Genomic DNA, 25019 nt, shown 5'->3' with positions numbered 1-25019 from the left:
GGCTCAGGATGCAGAATCACATGCCCTTAAGAGTTAGACAAATTTGGGATGGAATTCCAGTCCCACCCTTTAACAGCTGAGTGATGTAAAACCAGCCACTCAACCTCATTAAGCCTCCATTCTCACATCCGCAAAATATTGATAATACTCATCTCATGGGATTTCTATCAAGGTTAAATGGTGTAGAGTGTATATATATATATATATATATATATATATATATATATATATACATACTTAGCAGTGTGCCTGCACACAATAAGCATTCAATAAACGGTAGCTATTTATTATTGTTATTATTTTATCACACTCTTATTATTGGACATTTAGGTTGTTTCCAGTTATAAGTAAATACTGGGGGAAATATCCTCCTGAGGTTGGCAGTGTAATAGTGTAATCTACTTGAAATGTACATCTGTTCTAGTGATTCCCTTATTTAAAGATTTCTCATAGTTTCCCATCAAAGATTTTCAAATTTTCAACAGTGGAACCCTTCTTTTAAATATCTTAAGTAAAACTTCCCAGGGAACTTAGGTTGTGAAAGGCTAGGGTTCAGAGCTTGGACCAATTCCCAGCCCCATTCCTGTCCTTATTGACAAAGTCCCCTAAAACTTCTTTGAGAAACACTAGAAACACTAGAGCCACTAGCCACTAGAGCCACTTTGAGAAACACTAGAAACACTAGAGCCACTCTGAACACACTAGTAGTACTTTTAACATACAGAGTAACATTAAAAGTAGGCCCCAGAACATGGTATATGATATTTCCAAATTGTCCATTCCCAAAAGACCCTGAAGTAGTTTCTTTTCCTACCACTTGGCTTATGTTGTTGCTTCTTTCCAGTATGTCCTGACTTCCCATCTTCCCAAGTCTAATTCATACAACCAATTCAACATTATGGACCACTTCCTCCAGGAAGTCTTTTCTGTGCCAGACTGGTGAGATCCTCCTCTTCCTTATTTTCATGATACCCAGTCAAATTATCTGTCACTGTGGGTACCACATCCTCATGATGCTTTGGACTGGGAGCACTTAGAGGGCAGAGACTGTCTTATGGATAGCATAGTGTCTGGCACTGGTAGATGCTCACTAAAAATATTTGTTAAATATAAAGAAACCCCTCATGAATGAATTTTGTGGTGCCTCTCTATTTCCTTAGAAGGATTTTGTAGAAACAGGATTACTGGATGAAAAAGGATAAATATTTCCAGCCTACTTGATGCTCTTTTAGTAAGATTAAAAAAAAAAAAAGATAGAAGGCCTTCATTTGAAACATGACTGTCTCCTGTGTCCATTAAGTGTTTGCTCTTTGTGTCTCAGGTGATGGGAGGGGGGGAGGAGGTACAGCACAAAAGCCAATTTTTGAACCACAAAAATTGGTTTTGGGGATACCTGATTTGGTTGAGGCAGGCAGAGGTATCAGCAGTTGGAGTGACTGGTATAGAGTGGGGTCCTAAATATAATGTCCGAAAGCAGATGTTTATCAGATAGTTGGAGATACAATGCTAAAGTATGGCAACTTTCATCACTTGTCATCCTTGTGCTTTCTCTGAGTCTATTTTCTCATATGTAAATAAGTTATATGATATTTCTTAGGGAGTCATTGGTGATTAAATTGAATCAAACAGGCAGATGATACACCTAAAATTCTAATACATACATTTGTGTGTTTTTATTGTCTGTTAATGAGATGGATAAAGAGGAGTTGGATAATCTGGGCTACATTGGAAGACAGAGTTCCAAGTTTAGAAAACGTTTAACTGATCTCTCTCTTGGGCTTCGCTTTTCATAGAATCCTATAATGCTCATGTGCAAACTATTAGGACATAACTAGATCATTCTATGCTATCATAGGGAAGATAGAGAAACCATAACTAGAAAAATCTTAAATTTTAAGAGGAAGTTGAATAAATTGAAATGGCCAAGACACCTTAAAATATTACATATCTCTGTTCTCTGTGTTCAATTCTATGCCTTCAATTACTTACGTGTTCATGAGTTCAAAAATCTGGATCTGTAGCCAGATTGTTCTCTTGAGTTTCAGACTCATATATCCAATTACCCAGATGGTGTGCTCATGAACTCAGAATACTCAAAGCTGAATCCATCACATCCTCTCTGCATATGTTACCAGACTTGTTCTTCTTCCTATCTTCCTGTCTCTCACTACGTATACTTATCCTAAGCCAAAAATTTGGGAGTCATCATCTAATTCGTCACCAAATCCTGTTGTTCTAATGCCTAAATATTTCTCACACTCATCCTTTTCTCTCCATTAACACTGTCATTATTTTGGATCAGTCCCTCATTACTTCTTGCCTGGATTACTGCAGTAATCTCCTAACTGGTCTTCCTGATTCTAGTCTTGCTCTCTCCATTCCATCACTCATATCCCTGTGATGACCATATAATCAATCTGGATGAAAAGGAGCTGTAAACGGCAATAGATATCAATGTCTTCAAATCATGTTCTTTAAAAAATATGATGTCATAGGTTAAGACATAATCAGTTAAACATAGTTCTCCTGGAGACAGGTTGACTGCTCAGCACAAGAATCAAATGAAATATAACAATGAAAGATATATCAGTTCACTTGAAATAATACTCATGGAGGACTGACATTTATTAGATTGTGCGGAGATGATGTGGAGGTTAGTAATGCTGGAAGGGCATGGTGGATTAAGATGAACTTCTCCAGCATTCCGAGGGCCACCTGGTCTTTGTGAACCTGTCAGAGAAAGACTCATTTACTAAAATCTATTCTAGCTTGATAATTCCAGGAGCCAAAGTTCCAAGCAACAGGGACAAACTTCTACCATCTAAATGATAAATACATTGTTAAAGTGATTAGCAAGGGGCTTCCTCAAACTTCATGACTACAATGAACCCCCAAATACTAGGGGCTTTAAACAAAGGTGTGTTACTGGTACTTTTTTTAAAAAAGATTTTATTTATTTAGTCATGAGAGACACAGAGAGAGGCAGAGACATAGGCAGAAGGAGAAGCAGGCTCCCTGTAGGGAGCCTGATGCAAAACTCGATCCCAGGACCCCTGACCACGACCGGAGCTGAAGGCAGTGCTCAACCACTGAGCCACCCAGGCGTCCTGGTACTTCTTGAATATGCCTACTGATAGCAGGTTAAAGAGGAGAAGATAGTCTACGTTTAGCATGATCAGAAAAAATGGCAGTGAGTATAAAATCATATAAAGTCTAGAGATTAGAATAAAGCAAATAAGACTAGCAAGGAAGTAGAGATGAGACATGGTATTTTAATTAGTGTTTACCAAACTATCTGTGGTAAAGACCAGTTTTTAAAGAAACATACAAACCATCACAGACTAATATTTTCATAAATCATGATAAAATTAATACTAAAAAAGTTAAATGTAAAAGAAATACAAAATACCAGGTCTACTTTTTACCCAGACATAAAATTATGCTGTCAAGCTGTTAAAAAATTTTTCCAAATGCCCATTCTTAATTTTTGTATTTATTTCATCATGAACCAGTAACAAACAGTTCATAGACTGGCACTGGTCTATGCTTTGAGTAGCACTGTGTCAAAGGTTTTACTCAAGATAAATGGCAAAGACTTTTCTCACAAAGATATACTGATGGGAAGACACTGATCTGTTAATTAATATTCATGGATCTTTCTTTCAGACTGAAACTGTGTCGGTCTTTAAAAACTTCCATCTCTCATCAGGTCAAGTTGAGACCATCTCTATGAGAAAGTACCTATCAAACCAGTGAGCCTCAAGTCAACCTCTAGAAAAACAATGGCTCTGTGGATTAAAAACTCTCATCAGAGAATATATAAGCTGTGACTATAACGTTGACTGTATTGTTTAGTGATGGATTTTTCAGTCAATCAACCATTAAGAATGTCTTCCTATCCCACCCAGATCTCAATCAATTATCACGATGTCTGATTTGATAGGCTGATAGTCACAGTTGATAGAAACACTAGTGATAGGGCAGGTTTCTTTAGACTATATTAAACAATAAATATCCATCAAGCGTGAGCTATATGCTGGCTTCTTTCTGTCCTTATTCTAAATACAAGGGCAGCTGTCTCTCTCTCTGAAAAGACATGCATAGTCTGTGCTTAAACAGCAGATGGAAGATCTCAGCTTCTCCAATTCACTTTTGTTTTAAGTTAAAGGGGCTAAGAGATATTGATGAAGCTGGGAGTGAAAGGATGGACAGAGATTTTTACTTCTTACCTTTAATATCTTGTGCACAGACAAGGATTCTTATACTGTGGCTTAAAATCCCATTACCAGACACATTTAACACAACTCTCATGGGCTGTTTTCATTATGACCAATGGTGAAATGATGGTCAGTGATAAGTCTAGAGGTAGGGAAATGGATATAATACATGGAGAGGACATGTATTAGTTTATATATCAACCTGTAATTTGAGCGGACTGACATGCAGAGTTTGGAGGACAGAAGACTTCAGGAAGACAGCCTTCAAGCAGGTGAAAAACAGAAATCCCATGTAAGTGGGAGCTTATGATGGCAAATATGCATTGTATGTGTTCTAAGTATTGGGGATGCAAAGTTAAAATGCTATCTTTGTTTTCAGAGCCCTGGTGTCAGAAGCAGACACATATATAAATAATTACAAAATGGTGGAAGATATGCAGAAATAGGAATTTGTACAAGGTACAGATGTACAGATGACAGAATGATTAACCCTATCAGGTGGAATTATAAAAAAAAAAGTACAAAAGATTAAAAAAGTAATTTCTATTAGTAAAGTGACTTCCAAAATGTTAGGGTAAACCATTTCTAGAAGTTGCAAAAGGGAAATATGAGGTTTAATTCACAAATCAAGTATGCACATAAACCTTCCACTTGTAAAGATACAGGTTAAAAACTCTTCATTAGGATAATCACCCTCCATCAAAATTATACATATACATGTTAACATCCCTATCCCCAAACCCAAACTACCCAGCAAAATTCTTATTTAAGTAAAACCATTTTAAATCAGCACTGGAGGGATCCACAAAAAAGGCAAACAATGGATGAAAAGAATGAGTTCTATTTGACATAAATCTTCAGGGGTTATTATAAATGGATTTTTTTTTGTAATTTCATTTTTGGATTTTTCATTGCTAGTGTATATCAATACAATTGATTTTTGTATATTGATCTTGCATCTTGCAACACTGTTGAACTTGTTTACTAGTTGTAATAGTTGCTCTTTTGTGGATTGCTTAGGATTTTCTATATACAAGATCATATCATTTGAAAATGATGATAGTTTTACTTTTTTCCTTTCCAACCTAGGTGCTTCTTGTCTCTTTTTCTTACCTATTGGCCCTGGATAGAACCTCCAATATGATGTTGAATAAAAGTGGTGAGAGCAGACATCCTTGTCTTGTTCCCGATCTTAGGGGGAAAGCATTCAGTCTTTCACCACTAAGTATGATATTAGTCTTGGATTTTATAGATGCCCTTTTTCAGGCTGAGGAATTTTTCTTTTAATCTCAGTTTATTAAATGTTCTTATCATGAAAAGGTACTGAATTTCATCAAATGCGTTTTCTGTTATTTCTCTGTTTTTGAATTAAAAAATTGCATTGCTTAAGTCTGGCTCCTCTAGGGAAGGCAGATCATGTACCTAACTGATTTGTTGATTCAGGTGAAGAGGATAAGAAACAGAAAGTTACTAGTATGACCTAGTTTCTATTTTCTACATTTAACAAGGTAATACAAGAAAGATGGGGCCCAAGAAAGAACTTGGTGGCTTATAAATGGGATTAAAAATACAATTATTTTTAATTTCCAACTGGCAAAATAGGAAATTGAGAAATGCTCTGAGCAACAAGATGGATTTTTTAAAAGCCTCACCTGCAAGACCTTATTATCAAGATCATGGCCATCATTCCCTCCACTGAAATCTCTGAACTGAGTTGGTGGTACCCACTCAACCTACTCAATGCTTTCAGTTGAACATAATGAACAAAGAAAAGAAGTGATGATTGAACCATAAAATGGCTAAACTTCTCCTGAGAAGTTGTATGCTATACTGCTACCCACATTTCATTGGCAAAAGAAAGTCTTATGACCAAGCCTAATATCAAAGAGATGGTGCTGAAAATCAAATGAAAATGAGTAGTATTTAAAATCATTTCATAGGGAAGGGCAGACAATAATTGAGAAGAGTAATAAAATCTGCCTCTTCTTTTGGTGACAAATATTTGCTCCCTCTTTTACATGCAAAATACGTTCCTCTTTTCTTTAAAGAAAACACTCCAAAGTCTCAGCCAATCACATTTCAAAACTCAAAGCACTGGATCTCATTTGGATCCTCTCGGTCCAGACTCTTGTGAACTTATAAGCCAAGTTACTTGTGCTCACAAAGTGGTAGAAGAAGGACAGCGTACTACAATAAATATTCCCATTTAAAAAGGAAGGGATGGAAAATCATATAGCTGTCACTGATTCTCAACAATTTTGAGAATTTTGTGATGTGACATGATAAAGTTCCCTAGGGGTAGAGACTGTTCTTTTCTTGAGCTCTTGTTCTGCTTCCTGGAGGAGCTTCCTAGTTCATTGTTCTCCTTGGTTCTGGAGGTCCCTTTCTCCCATTATCCTCTTTGCCACATCTGAAAAGAGTATCAAAAAGTATGCTTTCCATTGTGGCTTGGCCTGTTTCCTATAGAAGACTGGGAACTTCAAAGTTATTTTTGTCATAATAGTCATATCAAAAACAAACAAACAAAAAAATCATGGTGGTGATTCTTTGGGAATATATGTCAACAATCAAATGCTTGATTCTTTTTGAAACATATCTCCCTCTAGACTTGATTACAGGTATCTTGAGCTCTGAGTTCTATGGGAGAACCAGTCATTAGTCAATCCATGGGCAATTATCAGAGACCATGAAGTGTCTGCTCTGTTTTGTACATATCAGAAACAGGAGTCTTATTGTACAAATAAAGATTGTCTCCACAACATGGGATAGCTGAGCCCATTTGTAAAAATGAGAACTATTCCCTTTAGTCCAGTGGTTTCAACCAGGGGTGATTTTGTCCCTGAGGAGACATTTGGCAATGTCTAGAGAGGTTTTAATTGTCACAACTGGGGGATGCCACTGGTGTCTAGTGGGTAGAGGCCAGAGATGGTGCTAAACATTCTAAAGTGCAAAGGATATTCCCCTTCCTGCCTCTTCTCTCTTCCCAACAAAGAATTATCCAGCACATAGGCAGCCCAGGTGGCTCAGAGGTTTAGCACCACCTTCGGCCCAGGGTGTGATCCTGGAGACCTGGGATTAAGTCCCACGTCAAGCTCCCTGCATGGAGCCTACTTCTCCCTCTGCCTGTGTCTCTGCCTCTCTCTCTGTGTCTCTCATGAGTAAATAAATAAAATCTTAAAAAAAAATAATCCAGCCCAAAATGTTAATAGTGCTGAAGTTGAGAAACCCTATTCCTAGCGGTACTATTGAAACAGAAGTCCCATTAATACTTTTGATACCTCTCCAGAGCAAGAACAGATAACATGTTTCTGTGTTTACCCCACCAGCCAGATCTATGTTCTTCAATTTTTTCTTCCCCAGAAGCAAAAAGTAGGATCAGAGAGACTATGAAAGCCCACTTGTTTTGATACTTGAAGGAATCACAATTTGTTTTTTAACCTTTCATTGTCTATTGACCACCACATCTCCATCCTCCATCTTATTTGTTAAGATTTTTTTTTACACAATACATAATCTTTTGATTCCTTCCTTTAGCTACTAAAGATTGTCTATCATGTTAAAACATATTCTTCATTGAGATGGATTTTATTTCTCCTTTTTAAATTCTTAGTGCAGCCTTTCTTTAGCTCCTTTTAGAAGGAAAACCAGAGCTACTGAGAGGTCCTGTTCTGGTTTACACGAATGTCTGATTTATCATTATTCTTATCTGGCACCTCCGAGAATGTTCCTATTGTTATAAAGTGTGAAGAAGTATACCAGGTTTCACACTAAAATAGGGGATATACTTGAGGGGGCAGGGGTTTCATGCTCAGGACCTTAGAGCCCTCAAGCACCAGGGAGGTTATTTTAATAAAAATGTGCAGAATGTTTCTGACCGAGATTAGTTTAACAGGAGACAGAACATAGCAAAAGAGAAATTATAGATGCAAAAATACCTGTTAGGTCATATCAGGTTAATCTTTCTTCAGAGAGCAAGGTAGGCTGTGCCCTCTAAGGATCTAGATTCTAGGAGAAGAAAAGGATATGCTGGTTTAGTCGTAGTTATAGCTATGTCACTAATTTACAGAGCCTAGGCAGTATCTCAGTGACTACAGCGAGAATTCATGCTTCAGTATGATGGAATTGTTCTAATATTTCAGCTGAAAATATATAAAGAGAAATAGAGCAGTGTGACTTTTGCAAGCAGCATTTGCTTTCTTGGTTAGTTTCAAATGTCTCTACCACTTTCCTTAAAGGACAATTCTGCCTTTTAATAGAATTCCTGACTACGCAGATCGTTTTGTTAGATAGATGTTCTATTAACATTTTGCTTTTCTTCATTTCATACCATTTTCCATTTTATTCCTTTGTATCATGGTTGAAAATGTATATGATTCTTATCTCTTCCTCAGGTTTTTCTTTTTTTCATTGTGACATCTGTGCATTAATCACTGTTTAGCCAAGCTGCAGAGACCTGATTCTTTTAATGGGAAGAGAGCATGCTGCCGTGGAAAGCATGCCAGCTTTCAAGTTAGATACCTGCATGCTAGCCTGGCATCTGCCATTCTCTGGTTGAATGTCCTAGGACAAGTCACTTCTCTGTTGTTTTAGTACAATTAGGGTTGTAGCCAAATATCTCTAAGGGGTCACTTTTTATCTTATCTCTTTTCTGTTTGTTCAGTCCTTTGTATATATGAAAACAGTAGCTAAATATTTTCTTTCCTCTACTTATTTTGCAACCATCTGTTAAGGTATAGTGTATGTGTGTGTATGTGTGTGTGTGTACATGTGTGTGTATAATGGTGATGAAAGTAGAGGGAGAATGGGGAGAGAATGGACTAGTTAATCTTGGTAGACAATAACAAAGGTGTAATAATCTGTAAACATAACTTGTGTTGAAGAAGATATGCAGGTATTTAAATACCTCTGTTAGAGGAAATATGTAAGCATTCATCATGGTTACAAAATAGCATTCTCGGAAATGCCATTCTCTCCCTCCCCCAGGACAGATAAAGCACCTGCAGACTTTGACTGGTCACTGAAAACAGCCATGAAAACCCTCGTGCTTTTATAAAGCAGGACAAGGCTTTGAAGCTTCAGCTTTAAATCGCCCCAGCATCTCCCAGCTGTAATGAGGACAGCATTTCGTAGTCAAAACATCCTGGTTCTATTTATAGGCATTCGCTTATCTGAATAACAAACAGAAATAGCAGGCTATTCTTATATCATTTTCCTTCAACTATCCTACTATTTAATACAATGACAACGATTTTTAAAAATTCCAGAACCACGATACATAACAGTGGGTTTAGTTAATTACCTTAGAGAAGACACTGACCAACGTATATTTGAATAGTCGAAGTCTTGCAAGAATGTTTGATTGGCCTTTGTTTACCAGGGGTTTCCAAGATCTCCCTTGCTATTTCATGGGGAAAAATGTTTCAGTCCTTTAAATGATTCCAGAAATATCCAAGTCTCCCTAGTTGAAGGGAGGCTGTGTTCATTTGCTAGGTACCTCCCTTAGCTGATGTTGCTTTAAATAAGGACGGCAGACAATACAGCATCCACGGAGACAGCCACAATTCACTTCTATTCTTTTTCCAATGTAAGTTTGTATTAGGTTATTTAATGGACCACAATAGATTCAGTAGGTACAGAATCCATGCCCCCAAACGGCTGGTGCTTAATTCCATCCCTGCAGTCTGTTTTAACTAAGACGTTTTCTCCTGTGCATATAATCTTCATTATCATAAGAAGTTATTTTTAATTTATAATTAACATAGTTTCCTTCTCATTACGGACGCCTTGATCGATTTAGCCCCTCCAGACACATCTTGTCTGGCGCGGTGCTGGCTCTGTGCTGCAGTTCTCTGAATGTACAGTAGGTGTCTATCTTAGCCTTTCCTTCATCCTTCCTCCTCCTCTCGTCCCTGACACTGTGATATAGTGCATAATTCCAAAATGGCAGCTTTTTGAAAATTCACCTTGATTATCAGACATTAAAAGTGACTCATCCCGCAGTGACTGTCTGGCAGAAGGGATGGGATCAGACAGCAAGACAATGAGGGGACTGGGCGCATTAGCGCACTAGATTACAGAGCCCATCAAAAATACCTTTGTTCTGTCAAAGATCCAATCATTTACTAGTTGTGTTCTGCAGAGGAGAAAGAATGAGAAGAAAAAAATCCACCAAACAAACAAACAAACAAACAAACAAAATCCATCCAAGAATTTAAAACCTCCTCAGATCTCTTTTTCCTAAGAAGGGAAGGAAGTGTCTGATCAACCATCTCAAGAGGAGGCAAGATGAGAATTGTGCTTTGGAAATGGGAATCTATAGAAGCCTTTCTTTCAGTGGCTATCAAATTTTCTATACTAGATTCTGTTCTTTGGTAAGAGGGAAATTGGCAAGTGAACAGGGTTTGGTTCTGCCTTCAGCTGTACTCAGGCTAATTTACAGCAGAACGTATAGTAGACAAAATATTTCACAATTAGAACATTCATTTTCATTAAAAGAAAGCTTCTGATTTGTAAAATACCACAATATAATGCTATCCAAGAAATGTGTGAGGGTGAAAGGAAAATATGTGTAAAGGCTATTATTGATAAATACTTTATAAGCATCTAAACAAGCCCATATGAAAAGGCAGTAAGAATCTTTGAAAAGAGAGAGCATATGAATTCTTGCATTGAGCATGTGTGTGTTTGTGTGCAAAGGGGAGGAGGGAACTGGAGAAGGGGGGGGGTGTGTGAGAGATGAGGGCATTCATGTTGAGCCCTGTGTGGGTGTATAACTGGGTGAGATGTGTGCTGAGTCGTCAGCATGACTGCAAGCCTGGCTAGCTTGTCTGATTCTCCAAGGAGACAAAACCCAAATGGGAGGTTGGTGCCTGGCTTTCTTCTTCTTTTCTTTCTTTTTATTGTTTTTATCATTTGCCTATAAACTCAGAGGAGCAGTTTATCAGTCATGGAAAATGCCCCAAAGGGGCCCAGATCAAAGGCAGGCTTTATATTGTGTACTTAGGTGGATCTTCCTGCCAAATAGGTTAATTCAATTAAAACACAAATTCCATAAACAATTATTTTCCATCTGTTTAGCAACAGTAATAGTGATGCTATGTGCCATCAATAGAATCCTTTTACAGAGATTTAGCAATGGAATTCAAATGTTCTTCTGCACATGGATACTGCAGCACTTTGGGAGGATTTGGAGGGTCTTATCCGCCAGCAGGACAGGAGAGTGGCTGCTGTTACTATGCAGGGATCTCTTGATAAGACTGTATTTTAACTGCCATTTATTAAAATAGATTCCTTAAAACAACGCATTTCACCAACTGTGAATTATATTTGGAGGTTTGTCATCCCTTCCCCCCACCTACCCTCACCCCTGTCCTTCTATTTATTTCTACTGTCAGGTACAGAAAACATATCCTTCTTTTTGCCCCTCTGAATTTCTCCTAAATGACTTTGTTCCTTTATAGATGGAGGGAAGATTCAGCAGCATTGCCTGACTGGTCAGTAGGACTCAGTAACAGTTACACATTCAGAGACCTGTTCGTGTTTGTTTGGATTCATAACACATACTCTGAGTAGGAGAAAGAGAAATCTATAAGCTTTAAAAATCTCTGCCTAAACCTGACCGAAAGATTAAAGGGGAGGGCAAAAGGGGAGGGCCCAGACCAATTTCCACACACTAGCACTCGTAACACAGGGATGGATTCATGAAAGAGAGAGAGTTTTCATCAGTGGAATTTTAATGAGCCCTAAAGGTTAGCCTTCGACTTCGTTAACAAACAGCTCTAGAGATAATTTCCAATTTTCCGTGTTTATAGAATAGTGGTTCCTTGGTCATAATCAAATTCTGAGACTATTGAGAACCTACTCTGCATATTCAGCTAATGCGGAAACACAAACCACCAAAAATTATTAAATGTGTGCTCAAAATCAAATGTAGAAGAAATAAAAAGAAGAAAAAATTTGCAAATTAAAATGATCGCATTAACCTTCTCTGATGAAATCAGTTCAGTCAAATGAAAAATACTTATTTTTTAAAAACCTGCACAGATATTTCAGCTGTTAAAGGGTAATGATTATTCTAACATTTGAATGGACAGAGACAAGAAAAAAAAGATAATAAACAAAAGAACACTTCATTCCTAGGAATGAGAGACCAGAGTCCCTGGTACATTGTGAATGGGTTCTAATGATGTAGGAGAAAATATAGAAGCACAAATTACCAAGATTGACACTAGATAGGTCAGTTTGCTGGGAATGCATTATGTCATCACCTCTCCTTCTGCCTCCCCCTTCTTTCCTCTCTCTTCCATCTCAACTGGGTCCTTGCAGAATTGCCAGAATTGTACTAGGAAGGGAACAAGTATGACTAGGATTCCAGCCATATAGAACAAGAGCAAAAGGTAGTTAAGGCAAAGGGCCACATCCAAACACTTGGCTTTTCCATAATCTGATTGCAGTGGTGAATGGAAAGCAGACTACTTGCCCTGCAAGGATGATCAGTCTCCTAATGGTGGAGACCAACAGCAGGTGCTTGAGTTGTAAATGCTGAGAGGAACATTCTAACATTGTGCTAAATTTTATTTCCTCTAATGCGACAAATCCTTTTTTGTTTCCCAGGGTTGCTACTTCTTTTCTTGATCTGCAAAGGGATGGGAAGGGTAGAAGAAAGAAAGAAAGAAAGAAAGAAAGAAAGAAAGAAAGAAAGAAAGAAAGAAGGAAGGAAGGAAGGAAGGAAGGAAGGAAGGAAGGAAGGAAGGAAGGAAGGAGAAAGAAAGAAAGAAAGAAAGAAATAAAGAAAGAAAGAAAGAAAGAAAGAAAGAAAGAAAGAAAGAAAGAAAGAGTGGCTTGAGGCTGTGCAACTCCAAGAGTGGGAGAGTTTAAGGAGTGAAATGGCCAGCTAGGTGATGCTTTGTTCAGTTTTTTTGCAGGTACATAGAAGGGCAGAAAAGGCATAGCATTAGGGGCTCTAAAACCTGGGTTCCAGTTCTGGCTTTGCATCTTACTCTTTACTCCCAATGTAACCTTGGTGAAGAGGGTGGGTAGTCAAACCCTCTGAGTGACAATTTTCTCTTAGAATAAAAGGATTGGCCAATTCAGTCAATGTTAGTATTGGGGGGACTTCAGGGATCATGTAGTCAATTTTCCTCCTTGTATAGACAGAAACTAAACAGTGGTAATAATAAATGATAACTAATATTTTCAAGCATTTAATATGTGCCAGGCACTATTCTATGTGCTTTATAAATATTATTCTACTTTCAGAACAGCCACATTTGGTAGGTAGTATTTTTACTCCCATTACATTTAGGGAACCTGGAGACAGTAAGGTCAAATATTCAAGGTGATATAGCTGGTAAAAATGGTGGAGTTGTTTCAAACCCAGACAGCCTGGCTCCAGAAGGATACCCTGGTAAGCTATGAAATCTCCATTGATTCTCATTTGCACTGAGGGGCAGGGGGAGTTTGGGGGGACACACTACCTGAATTAGTGCTGCATATGGTCCTGAAAGCATAGACCCTACAGAGAGGTGCTCCCAGTATGAAGGCAATGGTTGACAATGGCCACTCTGTTCCTTCCAAGTTCTCTGAGGTCACATGGTCCCTCCAGCCAGTTTTTACCCTGGAGTCCTCCCAAGATGCCCTGCCCTATATGCTGCCCCTCCCAAAGTCAGACTGCCACCAGTCTGTAACTGTCTACTGATCCTTACTCTCTCCTACCATTTCCTTGAAATTCACTTGAGCTGCTATTACACTTGTATTTCAACACCCAGCATGAGATTCTTTCTTTGCTCTAGCACTAGCACTTGCATGTCTTTTATTAGCTACATGGATCAAAACTGCTTCTCAGAGCAGAAATAAATGGCAGAAAGAGAGATCATGGGAGAATAAAAACCACCAGTGGGAAAGACACTCAACTGGAGATAGCATGGTAGAGCACTCATTGGGTAAGACTGGTTGCAGAGTGTTACACGGCTCCTCATTGGTTGACAGAGGAAACTACAGTTTGTCATATTGGCTTTCAATGGCTAATAGCACCCAGGGGCTGGAAAAAATACATTTACAGTATGTGGTAATAGCTGTTGTTGCTAAAAGGAGAATAGCATTAATATAAAATTATTGCTGCATACAGAAGTGCTAAATAGCCTATTTTAATAGGCTTTTCCTACACCCAAAGGAGCTTGTTGACTTGTTCAGACACCTGGGTGAGGATGTCTAGGAGACCGCTTCTGTTTTCCTTTTTTCACACTGATAACACTTCTCAAACACTTCTGACACCGGATGTGTGGGTTTTTTCACACCAAACAATTCTGCAACACTAGATGAGTGTCCTATAATTCAATTCAATTCTGACACTAGCCAAAGATAGGACAGGCCCCTCAGGTTAAGTGCTCAATCCTATAAGACTATTCCCCATTTCTGACACCAATTGCAAATAATAGGTCCCTAGGTTACTCACAATTTCTATCCAACATGGCCTCAAGTTGTTGGTTCCTAGCACCCCTTCCTCAGGTCCAATCATTTGCTAGAACAGCTCACAGAACTCAGAGAAACACTTACTTATATTTACTGTTTTGTTATATAATAAAGAATTTGGTAAAGAATACAGATGGACAGCCAGATGAAGAGATATATAGGGTGAGGTCTGAAAATGTCCTGAATACAGGAGCTTCTGTTCCCATGGAGTTGGTATGTGTTCACCAACCTAGAAGCTCTCCAAACCCCATTACTTTTGGGATTTTTATGGTGGTTTCATCACATATGCATGATCAATCATTAACTTGATCTCCTGGAGGATGGGGGTGTGGCTGAGAGTTCCAAGCTCCTAATCATGGCTTGGTCTCTCTGATGACCAGCAGCCAATCTGAAGCTATCCATGAACCCACCAAGAGTTACCTCATTAGAACAAAGGACACTGCTATCACCTAGGAAATATCAGGGGATTTAGGAGCTCTGTGCCAGGAACCAGGAGCAGAGACTAGTATATATATATTTTTTTCTGTTATTTCAAAAAGCCACATAAAATTCTTTCTGATCCAGCCTCACCTGCCATTTTAGCCATGTATTTCACACCTTGATGTCCTCACACCTGCTGTCCCTTCTGCTTGAGGCAACAACCTCCCCAATCCTCTTTCATCACCCCTCCTTCTTCAGTTGTAAACATCTGTTCATCTTTCAAGATCTGGCCCCAAAGTTATTTTGTCTGTGCAGCTTCCTGACTTCTTGGGATTTTCTGTAGTACACATGGTTAGAGCACTCATTGCATAGGGATTATAAGTAACTGGTTATTCTTATTTCTCCTTTTTTTAACCAGGGAATTCTTACCTTTCACTCATCTGTGTATCTTTGGTGCCTAGCACAGGGCCTAGATCATCTTATTCACTCAATGACTATAAAAAGGATAAGGGTAAGGAAGAGAGGGAGAGAGGGCACCCTTCTGAAACTATAAAACATCATGAAAGTACAAAGAATTACTAACCAGAGAAAGATGTCTACTGTCGGATGCACTCATACTGTGTAGGGGAACTTACTGTCTTCATAGGCACAATACTTAGGCACAGAATGGAGACCAGTGACAATGCTAGCAGGAAGCAGACCTCTTATTCCTCATTTACCTTCATGATGAAGGGGTAGGTACACAAATTTTCCCAAGACAGAGTGAGTGCTCTTAACTAATGTCATTCACTAGCACTAATTTGGTTAGCTGAATAAGCACAAAACCTAAAGAACCCAGAGACTTAAGGAACTGTTTAATTCATAGTACTAAGATATTTTATCAGGTGGCATGTAGTTAAGTGCACTTAAACACAATCACATAGTATTTTCTTTGGTCATCCTCATCTATAGTGTTAGAAGAACCCGTAGGAAAAGAAGCCTCCTCAGGGATTTTTCCTTACAGTACAATTTTTACAAAAAGCTGAGTGTACAACTTGCAAAATAATAAGCTTTGGTGATAGCACAAGCTTCAGCTACAATTATCACAAAGAGCAAGTCTGCTGCCCATGCTCCTAACTTATCCTTGTGATATGTCCAAAGTGTCACGTTCAGGTTGAAGTGACTGCAGCCAATTAGGTAATTTTCACCAAATTGGGTCCATTAAGAGTTGGGCATTATCTTGAGGGAGAAATAGGAGTCTGTGACAAAGTGCAATGTGGCCTGTGAAATATTAGTTTTGGACAATCGCAAATCAAGATCCAAGGGTATGTTAAATTATTCAGCATTCTTGACCTCATTATTAAGTGACTTCATATGGGTTTTTGCTCATATTCATATAATCTTAGGCTCCAAGGAGCTTGATTTTGTTCCCTTTCCTCAGATGTTTCCCCAGTTTTTCTTCATTTTGGCTTCTCCACTCTTCATGTATCAGAAGTTTAGTGTACTTTCTCTATTTTTTATTCTTTTTAATTTCATAAATTAAAGGACAATGGCTAAGGTTTTGTTTGAGAAACACACAATGAGAACACTTGCTAATATAAGGACACATATCAAAAATGTGAATATGAGTTAGAAATTTGGTTCCCATGCCTTTCTTTGCTAGCACACAACCTCAGGTCATACAAACATCTTCCAAATTAACACCTGTGTTGGTCCACCATATATGAAGCAGATATGATCTGTGATGTACAATCAGAACTTTATAAATGAATCAGAACTTCAATGCCAAGTCTGGCTCTGGAAGTGTTCAAAAATGATAGCAACAAGATTATTTTCTAAAATAATGGGATAAAGTCACAAAAACACGCCAGGAAGTTCATGTACCCCAAATGTTTGTTGATTCTAATTTGTTCCAAAGATGTCTGGAACAATGGTTCATTGACGCTGACAGGATTTCTACAACCAGTAAATACGCTGGATGTTTAAAACTTTAAATTGGTGTTCTTATAGACTTTAAATTGGAAAAGAACCAATTGCATAACTTTCCTAAGAATACTCCTAGAAGATATCCTTTAAATTTATAAGTTAAAGTACATCAAAGGGGCAAAGCAACCAAATGGACTTGGAATGTGAACATTGCCAGATAAAGTAACTGAGTTAGTGAACATCTGCCCAAAGAAAGTTTTTACACTCGTGATCTTTATGAGATTCACAAAAGAAATTAGGTAACATTAGGCTTCTGATGGTACATTTTCTTTCTTTAGATATGTATGCTTTGTAATGTTGCCCATAATTCAAATCATAACAAATACTCTGAAAGTAGAGACACAGAATTCCATTTCATCACACCCCAACCAAATGGGACCAGAACAGGTGTAATCACTTTAAAGTGTTCTTCTCTATAAATCAACTTCTGATACCTTCCAGAGTGGAGCTGTCAGCCCTTACACACTCATTGAGGTTGAGAATTTTTAGCACACTAAACACAGGCCTTAAAATAATGTTTGAATTAATCTTAATCACAGTGGCCTATATTCTCATGCCTCCCAGGACCCTACTGTATCTCTTCCATGTGCGAGATGCATAGGAGGGCTGCACGTGGGCAAGACTCACCAGAGGCACATCAGGAAGAAGAATTTAGGTCAATTATCTTTTGAAGTGTGATCCCTTTAAACAGCTACTCAAGGTAGTATCTTGCTAACCGTGCCGTATATAATAAAGGTGACCTGTGCTGTTTCTTTAAATACTGCTTTTTGGTTATAAGCGGTCAAAGTATTAAATTTGTGTAAGGAAAAAAAAAGATCAAGAGAAGTGCCATCCATGTTCTTTCTGGAATCTGTTGGAAGGATTGGGTGTGTGTTTTACCTCTCTGAAGGCTTGGGCTTGAAAGTAGGTGCATCCATTTTAGTCTCTCCCAGCTGGGTCTTTGTTTTCTTTACCTGTAGGTTAAGGAGACAAGTAGTTTAGATGTTACTTCAGGACCTTTGGTAAATGTTTAAAGAAATTTAAAGAAATCAAGGAGTAGGTAAATATATGGGAAGGGTAGAGATGGAGGCAGGAAGTATTTGCTATGGATCAATTCTCCAAAGCTTAAAAAAATATATTTTGTGTTTGGATATGCATTTTCATTAGTTCTTGGAGGGAAAAAAATCACTGGTTTCAATTTTTTTTTTTTTGGTGTGGAAAAATCTTAAAGAATCTTTCAATTAGTAAAACACTTCTGCTGCTGCTAGTGTCATGGCAGGGCTTAAGAAAAAGCAAACAGATTCAAAGCAATATAATGAATATAGGGAATATTTTCTGTGAATCTTCAAAGATAATGATGTAAAATTTCTAAAAATTAAGGATAAAATTCATTGCTCTTGTGGTCATAAAAATAATACACATTTGTGGTAGAGAATTTGAGAAATATGCAGACATAAAAAAATAAAAATAACCCTGGATGTTACAATTTAGAAATAACAACTTACCAAATTTCCTTTTAGTATATAATCATACAAATGTGCACACACACACACATACACACATTGAAAAAAGTCTAGAAGTAGTTATATAGCTTGTACATTAAAAAAATTTGTTTAACTGTTTTGAAGGTTTTATAACTAGCTATTTTCCTTATTATATACTGAGTCAGTCAAAAAATATTTTTAATAAAATGAAAAAAGTGAGTTCATTTCAGGCCTCTGAAGAATTATATACCAATGAAATGATAAGAACCTGTTTTCTGTCATTGCCTTTCTTCCAACAGGCTTATGTGTTATTAGAAAGTTTAAGATGGCTTTCAGAGATGAATTAGTTCCACATTGAGTCTTAACAAATATCCAACAGTAAGAGCATAGCACAAAATCCATTAAGCCTTGTGACTGTTCATTATGAAATTCTGAATTTTAACCATCTAGAAATGTAATCCAAGCTTAGATTTATTTTTCATCCCTCAAGACTGTAAATTCCAAACAGAGCATGGACCTCTTCTTTGGGCCTAAGAGGCTACAAGTGGGCAGAGGAGGAAAGAGCTCCTTTCTTTTCACCTATGTCTTCTGTCTCCATACTTGCCCAGCACCATGGCTCACTCACCAACCCCGTGAGTGGCTGGCAAAGAGGGTTATCATTCTCCTTCACACACACACACACACACACACACACGAATATTACACAGCCATATAAACGGGATAAGGTCATGCCATTTGAGACAAAATGGATGCAGGACCTAGAGGGTACTATGCTAAATAAATGAGTTAGACTGAGAAAGACAAATGCCATATGAGTTCACTCATAAAACAAAACAAAACAAAACAAAACAACAAACGAGTAAATAAACAAGAAGCATAACCAGGCCTATAAATACAGAGAATGGACTGATGGTTGCCAGAGGGGATGGAGGTAGAGGGATGGACAAAATTCGTGAAGGGGAGTGGGAGATAACAGGCTTTCAGTTATAAAATATAAGTCACAAGAACAAAAGACACAGCATAGGGAACATAATCAGTATACTGTAATCGCAATGTATCAGTACAGGTGATACTGATACAGATGTGGTGAACATAGCATAATGTATAAACTTGTCAAAAACTGTGTTATACACATGAAAAGAATATAACACTGTATGTTAATTGTTATTTTAAAAAAGTTATGTCTGGGGATCCCTGGGTGGCTCAGCAGTTTGGTGTCTGCTTTCAGCCCATGCATGATCCTGGAGTCCCGGGATTGAGTCCCGCATCAGGCTCCCTGCATGGAGCCTGCTTCTCCCTCTGCCTGTGTCTCTGCTTCTCTCTCTCTCTGTCTCTCTGTGTCTCTAACGAATAAATAAATAAAATCCTAAAAAAAAAAAAAAGGTACATCATAGTGGACCATAAATTCTGGTGAGAGGAACAGACAAAACAGATAACATTAAAGGGTGGAAACACCACAGGAAAAAAAAAAGAGCAGGGTAAGAAAGATTGGAAGTAGGGAGTGGAGACTGTGTGGGGTGATCAGGAAAAACCTCACTGAGAAGGTGGCATTTGGGTCAAGACATGGGAAGGTGAGGGGATAAACCATTTAGATATGAGGCGAGAGCTTTCAGGCTGAAAGAACAGCCGGTGCAAATGCCCTAACATAGGAGCAAGCTTGCAGGTTTGGAGAAGGGTGAAGAAGTGAAGATAATGAGATCCAAGGTGGAAGGAGGGGGAGGGGGTGTGCATGTAGACCTTGAAACTTGTAAGGATTTTGGCTTTCCACTCTGTTCTGAATCTTTGTACCACCATTTTTCAAAGGTCACAGATTGAGTGACTCTCAACTTCCATTTGCGTGTCTGTAAAAATGGGAATTTCATCGACTATACAGTTATTTTGAGGATTAAAATGAAATATCAAGCACAGTGTCTGGCATGTGGCATTTGCAACAAATGTTGGTTCCTTTATTCTTCTGGGTATCGTTTTGTGTAATCTATTTTATAAATGTACACATAAACATAAAAGAGTGAGGTAACTGACCAACAGTTACCAAGAGGTAGGAATCCAAGTAGATTTTAACTTTGTAAATAAATAACAATTTTCCCCAAAACAGTAAAAGTCACACTATCACCTAATATAATCTGTATCACCAGTACAAACTAATGGGTGGGTTGAGGATTAAAGTCAACCAAGAAACTAAATCTTGGATGTATTAGCCATTAGTGAGGACTGGTATATTAGCAGAAATGTACAGGCAAATCTCATTATTTCCTATTTCCATTGAGTGTCTATTTCAAGGTTAGAAAAAATGCTATCCATCCTTCTGGGTGGCATCTGAACATTCAAACAATACCAGATAAAATGGTCGCTTGCAAACTTTTGAAAACACCATTGCCTGCAAGGTTGAAAGGGCCTCTCTTAGATATCAATTTGCTCTGCGTTAACTTTTTTTATATGATGGTGGCAGTTTTTCTCTTATGTGGTGGTATCATTAGAGTTTCACCTGAGTTCACAGAAATCATTTTCTGGCTAAGTTTCTACTCGAACCCAGTTGCTATAGAAGTTGAACATCAGTGGGGGAGGCAATTAGTTAGCTAGTTATTATGACTTTACTTAGTACAATTTTAGCAGAAAGAAAAATGACAAAAACCAAAAATAATTCTATAGAAATATACAAGTGACTTTTTTTTACCCATAGATCATTAGCACAGGATTTCAAAGATTCTACCAACACCTATAATATCCTCTCCTGTTGTATTATTATGCAGTTGTCATCAGTTAATGGGGTCAACAGGAACCATTTTAATAAAAGTTGCAGAGTACTTACTGTTGGAGGGCCTAAAACTATGGGAAGAACTAAAGATGGATTCCTCATGTAGGTCAACAGAAACCATACATAAATTATCACCAAGACAATTAGTTATACCACCTTTGGATATTCTGCTGGTCAAAGGCACCTCTGGGAGCTTTAAAAAATATTCACCTAGGAACTTCTCCAGAGGAACACTAGTCTCTGTTGACTATCCTACAAACTTTACTCTTTTTTTAAAAAAGGATTTTATTCATTTATTTATTCATTTATTCACGAGAGACACACAGAGAAAGAGAGAGAGAGAGAGGCAGAGACACAGGCAGAGGGAGAAGCAGGCTCCATGCAGGGAGCCTGATATGGGACTCGATCCCAGGTCCCCAGGATCAGGCCCTGGGTTGAAGGCAGTGCTAAACCGCTGAGCCACCTGGGCTACCCACAAACTTTACTCTTAAGTACCAATGTATTATTTGGTCTCTATCCTTTGGTCTGTAGTTTATAAAAAATCTAGATTATCCCCACCTAATCAGATAAGGGCTTTTCCTGAAAAATTTGTCTTATGATTTTTGTACCATATATTAGGAACCCAATAAATGCTTGTTGAATGAATGAGTAGGAAAAAAACCACTTCTTTTTCCTTCTACTTGTTCTGTTACAAATTGAAAATTGAATACATACATACATACTACATATATTACCTATTGCAAAGTATATGCATATACTAACATATACATAAATATGAGAAGTCTGACTTAAAAAAAACAAACAAACACACACACACCAGGACTTTTAACTGCATGAGAGTTCCTATTTCTGAAGTCATCTAAAGAGATCATCCATTTATTTCTCAGATGAAAGTAAAAATCTCAGGAACTTTCCTCTGGGTAGTTCTTTCATGATCTCCGATCATTACTTTGGATATTGTCATTGTCAGCAAATGTTCACCACTTGATAGCAGACTAGATTTCTAAAAATAGCTAAAAGTCAGTTGGAACAAACTTCTGAAATAAGTAAATAAACAAGCTGGATAATACTATTCTTTATCTAAAAATATTGGGTAGGACCATAAACTAATGGTTTAATGTTTTTTTTTTTTTTTTTTTCACATGGCTTATAAATTGCTTTTTAAAATTAAAACAGATTTGGGGCACCTGGCTGGCTTAGTTGGTAGAACATGCAACCCTTGATTTTGGGGTTGTGAGTTTGAGCCCCCCATTGAGGGTAGAGATTACTTAAAAAGACAGAAACACTGGATTTATTGGGAAATAATTCACAAACTGTATAATTCCCTCATTTAGAATGCATAATTCAATTATTTTTTAGTATATGCACAGATATATGCAACCATCATCACAGATAATTTTAAAATATTTTCATGCCCACAAAGAAAATCTCTGTATACTTTAGCCATCATCTCTCTGTTTTCCTTCTGCTCCATCCCCATTCTCCCAAGCTCTAAGCAACCACGAAATTAACTTTCTGTTTCTACAGATTTGCTTATTCTCGACACTTCATATAAATGGAATAATATGTTGTCTTTGGGACTATCTTCTTAACATAATGTGCTCAAATTTCACTTATAATGTAGTATGTATCATTCCTTGTTATGCATGGATAATATTTCCCTGTATGGATATATCACATTTTGTCATTCTTTCATCTATTGATGGCCATTTGGGTTGCTTCCACTTTTTGACTATTGTGAATAGAGTAGGTATCACCATGTATGTACAACTTTTTGTTTGAATACCTGTTTTAAATTTTTTGTGCATATACCTAGAGTAGAATTGCTGGGCCATATGGTAATACTATGTTTAACTTTTTGAGGAAACATCAACCATTTTCTATAGAATCTATATTATTTTATATTCTCACTAGCAGTGTCTGAGGGTTCTAATTTCTCCATAACTTTGCCAAAACTTATTTTTTCCCCTTTTTGAAAAATTATGGCCATCCTAGTGGGTGTGAAGTAGTATTTCATTGTGGTTTTAATATACATTTCTCTAGAGACTAAAATGCTAAGCATTTTTTCATATACTTGTTGCCTAACTGTAGATTTTCTTTGGAAAAAGAAAGTCTATTCAATTTTATTGCCTACTTTAAAATTTGTAATGGGCACTTCCAGAAGAGAAGACCCAAATGTTTTGAGCAATAGCAGTACTGTTAGAACAAATGACTCTTGGAGGTCACTAAACTGACTTGTAACACATCTTTGATCATATGAGTAAAGACTCAACTAATCAATCACCTCACTTCAAGGGGATTTTTCATCCTACACTTACCAGTACAACATTCATGGGTTCTTACAAAAAATATTTACACATCTGCTGCACATTCATAGACCATACACTGCTTTGTATACAGTAGGGACTTATTAAATAACTCTGGTGGCTACAGAATTTCCTTGAAGAAATAGTTTAGAGGTAGCAGTCTAGTTAGGAGGAGGAGTATCCTGAAGCTGTGTTTGCATAACACTCATATACGACTACCAAAATATTATTAATCTATAATAAAGAATAGGGGAAGGCTGATGGAGATCATGGGAATCTAAAGCTTCTCCTTTTCCTTGGTGTCTATAACCAACTGAGAATCTGAGGAACTATAATTGGAGAAGGAAGCATGCCTTCTCAGATTTACCAATGGCTAGTTACACAAATATAGGCACATCACTCTTCCCTCCCTTTGCTCCAAGCATGGATATAGACAAGCAACTGATGGATAGTTATGTGAAAGACTGTGTGGATTAGTAGCAGGAGGGGTAAGCAAGCCAGTAAATAAATAAGAAACAGTAGCATCTTGATGGGAGAAAATGGACTGATAAGTGGGTAAAAGTATGGATGGGTAGTAGAGAGGACTTCTGCTTAGTGTAGCAACCCTGGCTGCTAGCAAATAGTAATCCAATATAAATCTTAATAGTCTAAAAGATTAGTCAGCTGAACCACAAAACCAGGTTCTGATGGAGTCCTTTTAAAACATTCAATTTCATCCACCCTGGTGCCTCTGAAATTTAAAAATTGCCTCACTGGGTTCAAGTGGTTCTAATTTTTCCTATTCAGTTCTCTCCAGATCTTTGGTGTGGATCAAAAGCTCATGAGAAAAAATGAACAAGGGGCTGCATGCATTACCGGCAATCAATTACCCACGGTTTTAAACTGGGAACACAAAATGGTGGCAGCTTTTCCCAGGGCTGCTCTATGAAGAAAGGACAATCCCTGAGAATAGAATAAAAACAAACTGAAAGAAGATGGAATTTGTGACCAGCTTAGGGATTTTCTCACTCCTCTCTAGGGTCTTCTGTTAGAAAACGAAATCAAAATTATGTAATACAATTCCTTCCATGCCTTTCTCTTGCTCGGAATTAAAAATCATCTACTGAAGACTTTCTCACTTCAAAACCCAGTCAGGCGCTTTCTACTATCAAGGAAGGTGCCCGAAGAATAAATTGCTCCTATCAGAAATAAAGCATTTTAGTTCTGCCACAAGCAGTGAGATCTGTGTTTATAAGTCTCTCCAAAGGCAACTCCATTTTTGCAGCTCTCCTCTCATTTTCTTTTGATGCATAAAACCTGTAGACTGGAGCGCTGTGATTGCATTTGGCTCTGGAGCAGTGTAATTGTAAATATTCATTGGAATTCAAGCTAGCTTTCCGGGGTCTCTCCTAGGGCTGTGCAGCTATGCAAACAGCAGCGGTGC

General features: G+C 37.7%; 1 long non-coding RNA gene across 2 annotated transcripts in view; it reads right to left on the bottom strand.

Moving 5' to 3' along the window:
* LOC140628261 (uncharacterized) overlaps positions 1-25019 on the bottom strand; it is a 125794-nt gene that overhangs the window by 55766 nt on the left and 45009 nt on the right. For both annotated transcript variants that reach the window (XR_012026572.1, XR_012026574.1), the window contains exon 4: positions 17952-18025. This is a non-coding gene — a long non-coding RNA (uncharacterized lncRNA). The remainder of the gene's footprint in view (positions 1-17951; positions 18026-25019) is intronic.

The sequence above is a fragment of the Canis lupus genome, chromosome 3, assembly GCF_048164855.1.
Source record: "Canis lupus baileyi chromosome 3, mCanLup2.hap1, whole genome shotgun sequence".
Taxonomy (NCBI): Eukaryota; Metazoa; Chordata; class Mammalia; order Carnivora; family Canidae; genus Canis; species Canis lupus.
This window is presented reverse-complemented; position numbering and strand designations above follow the sequence as displayed.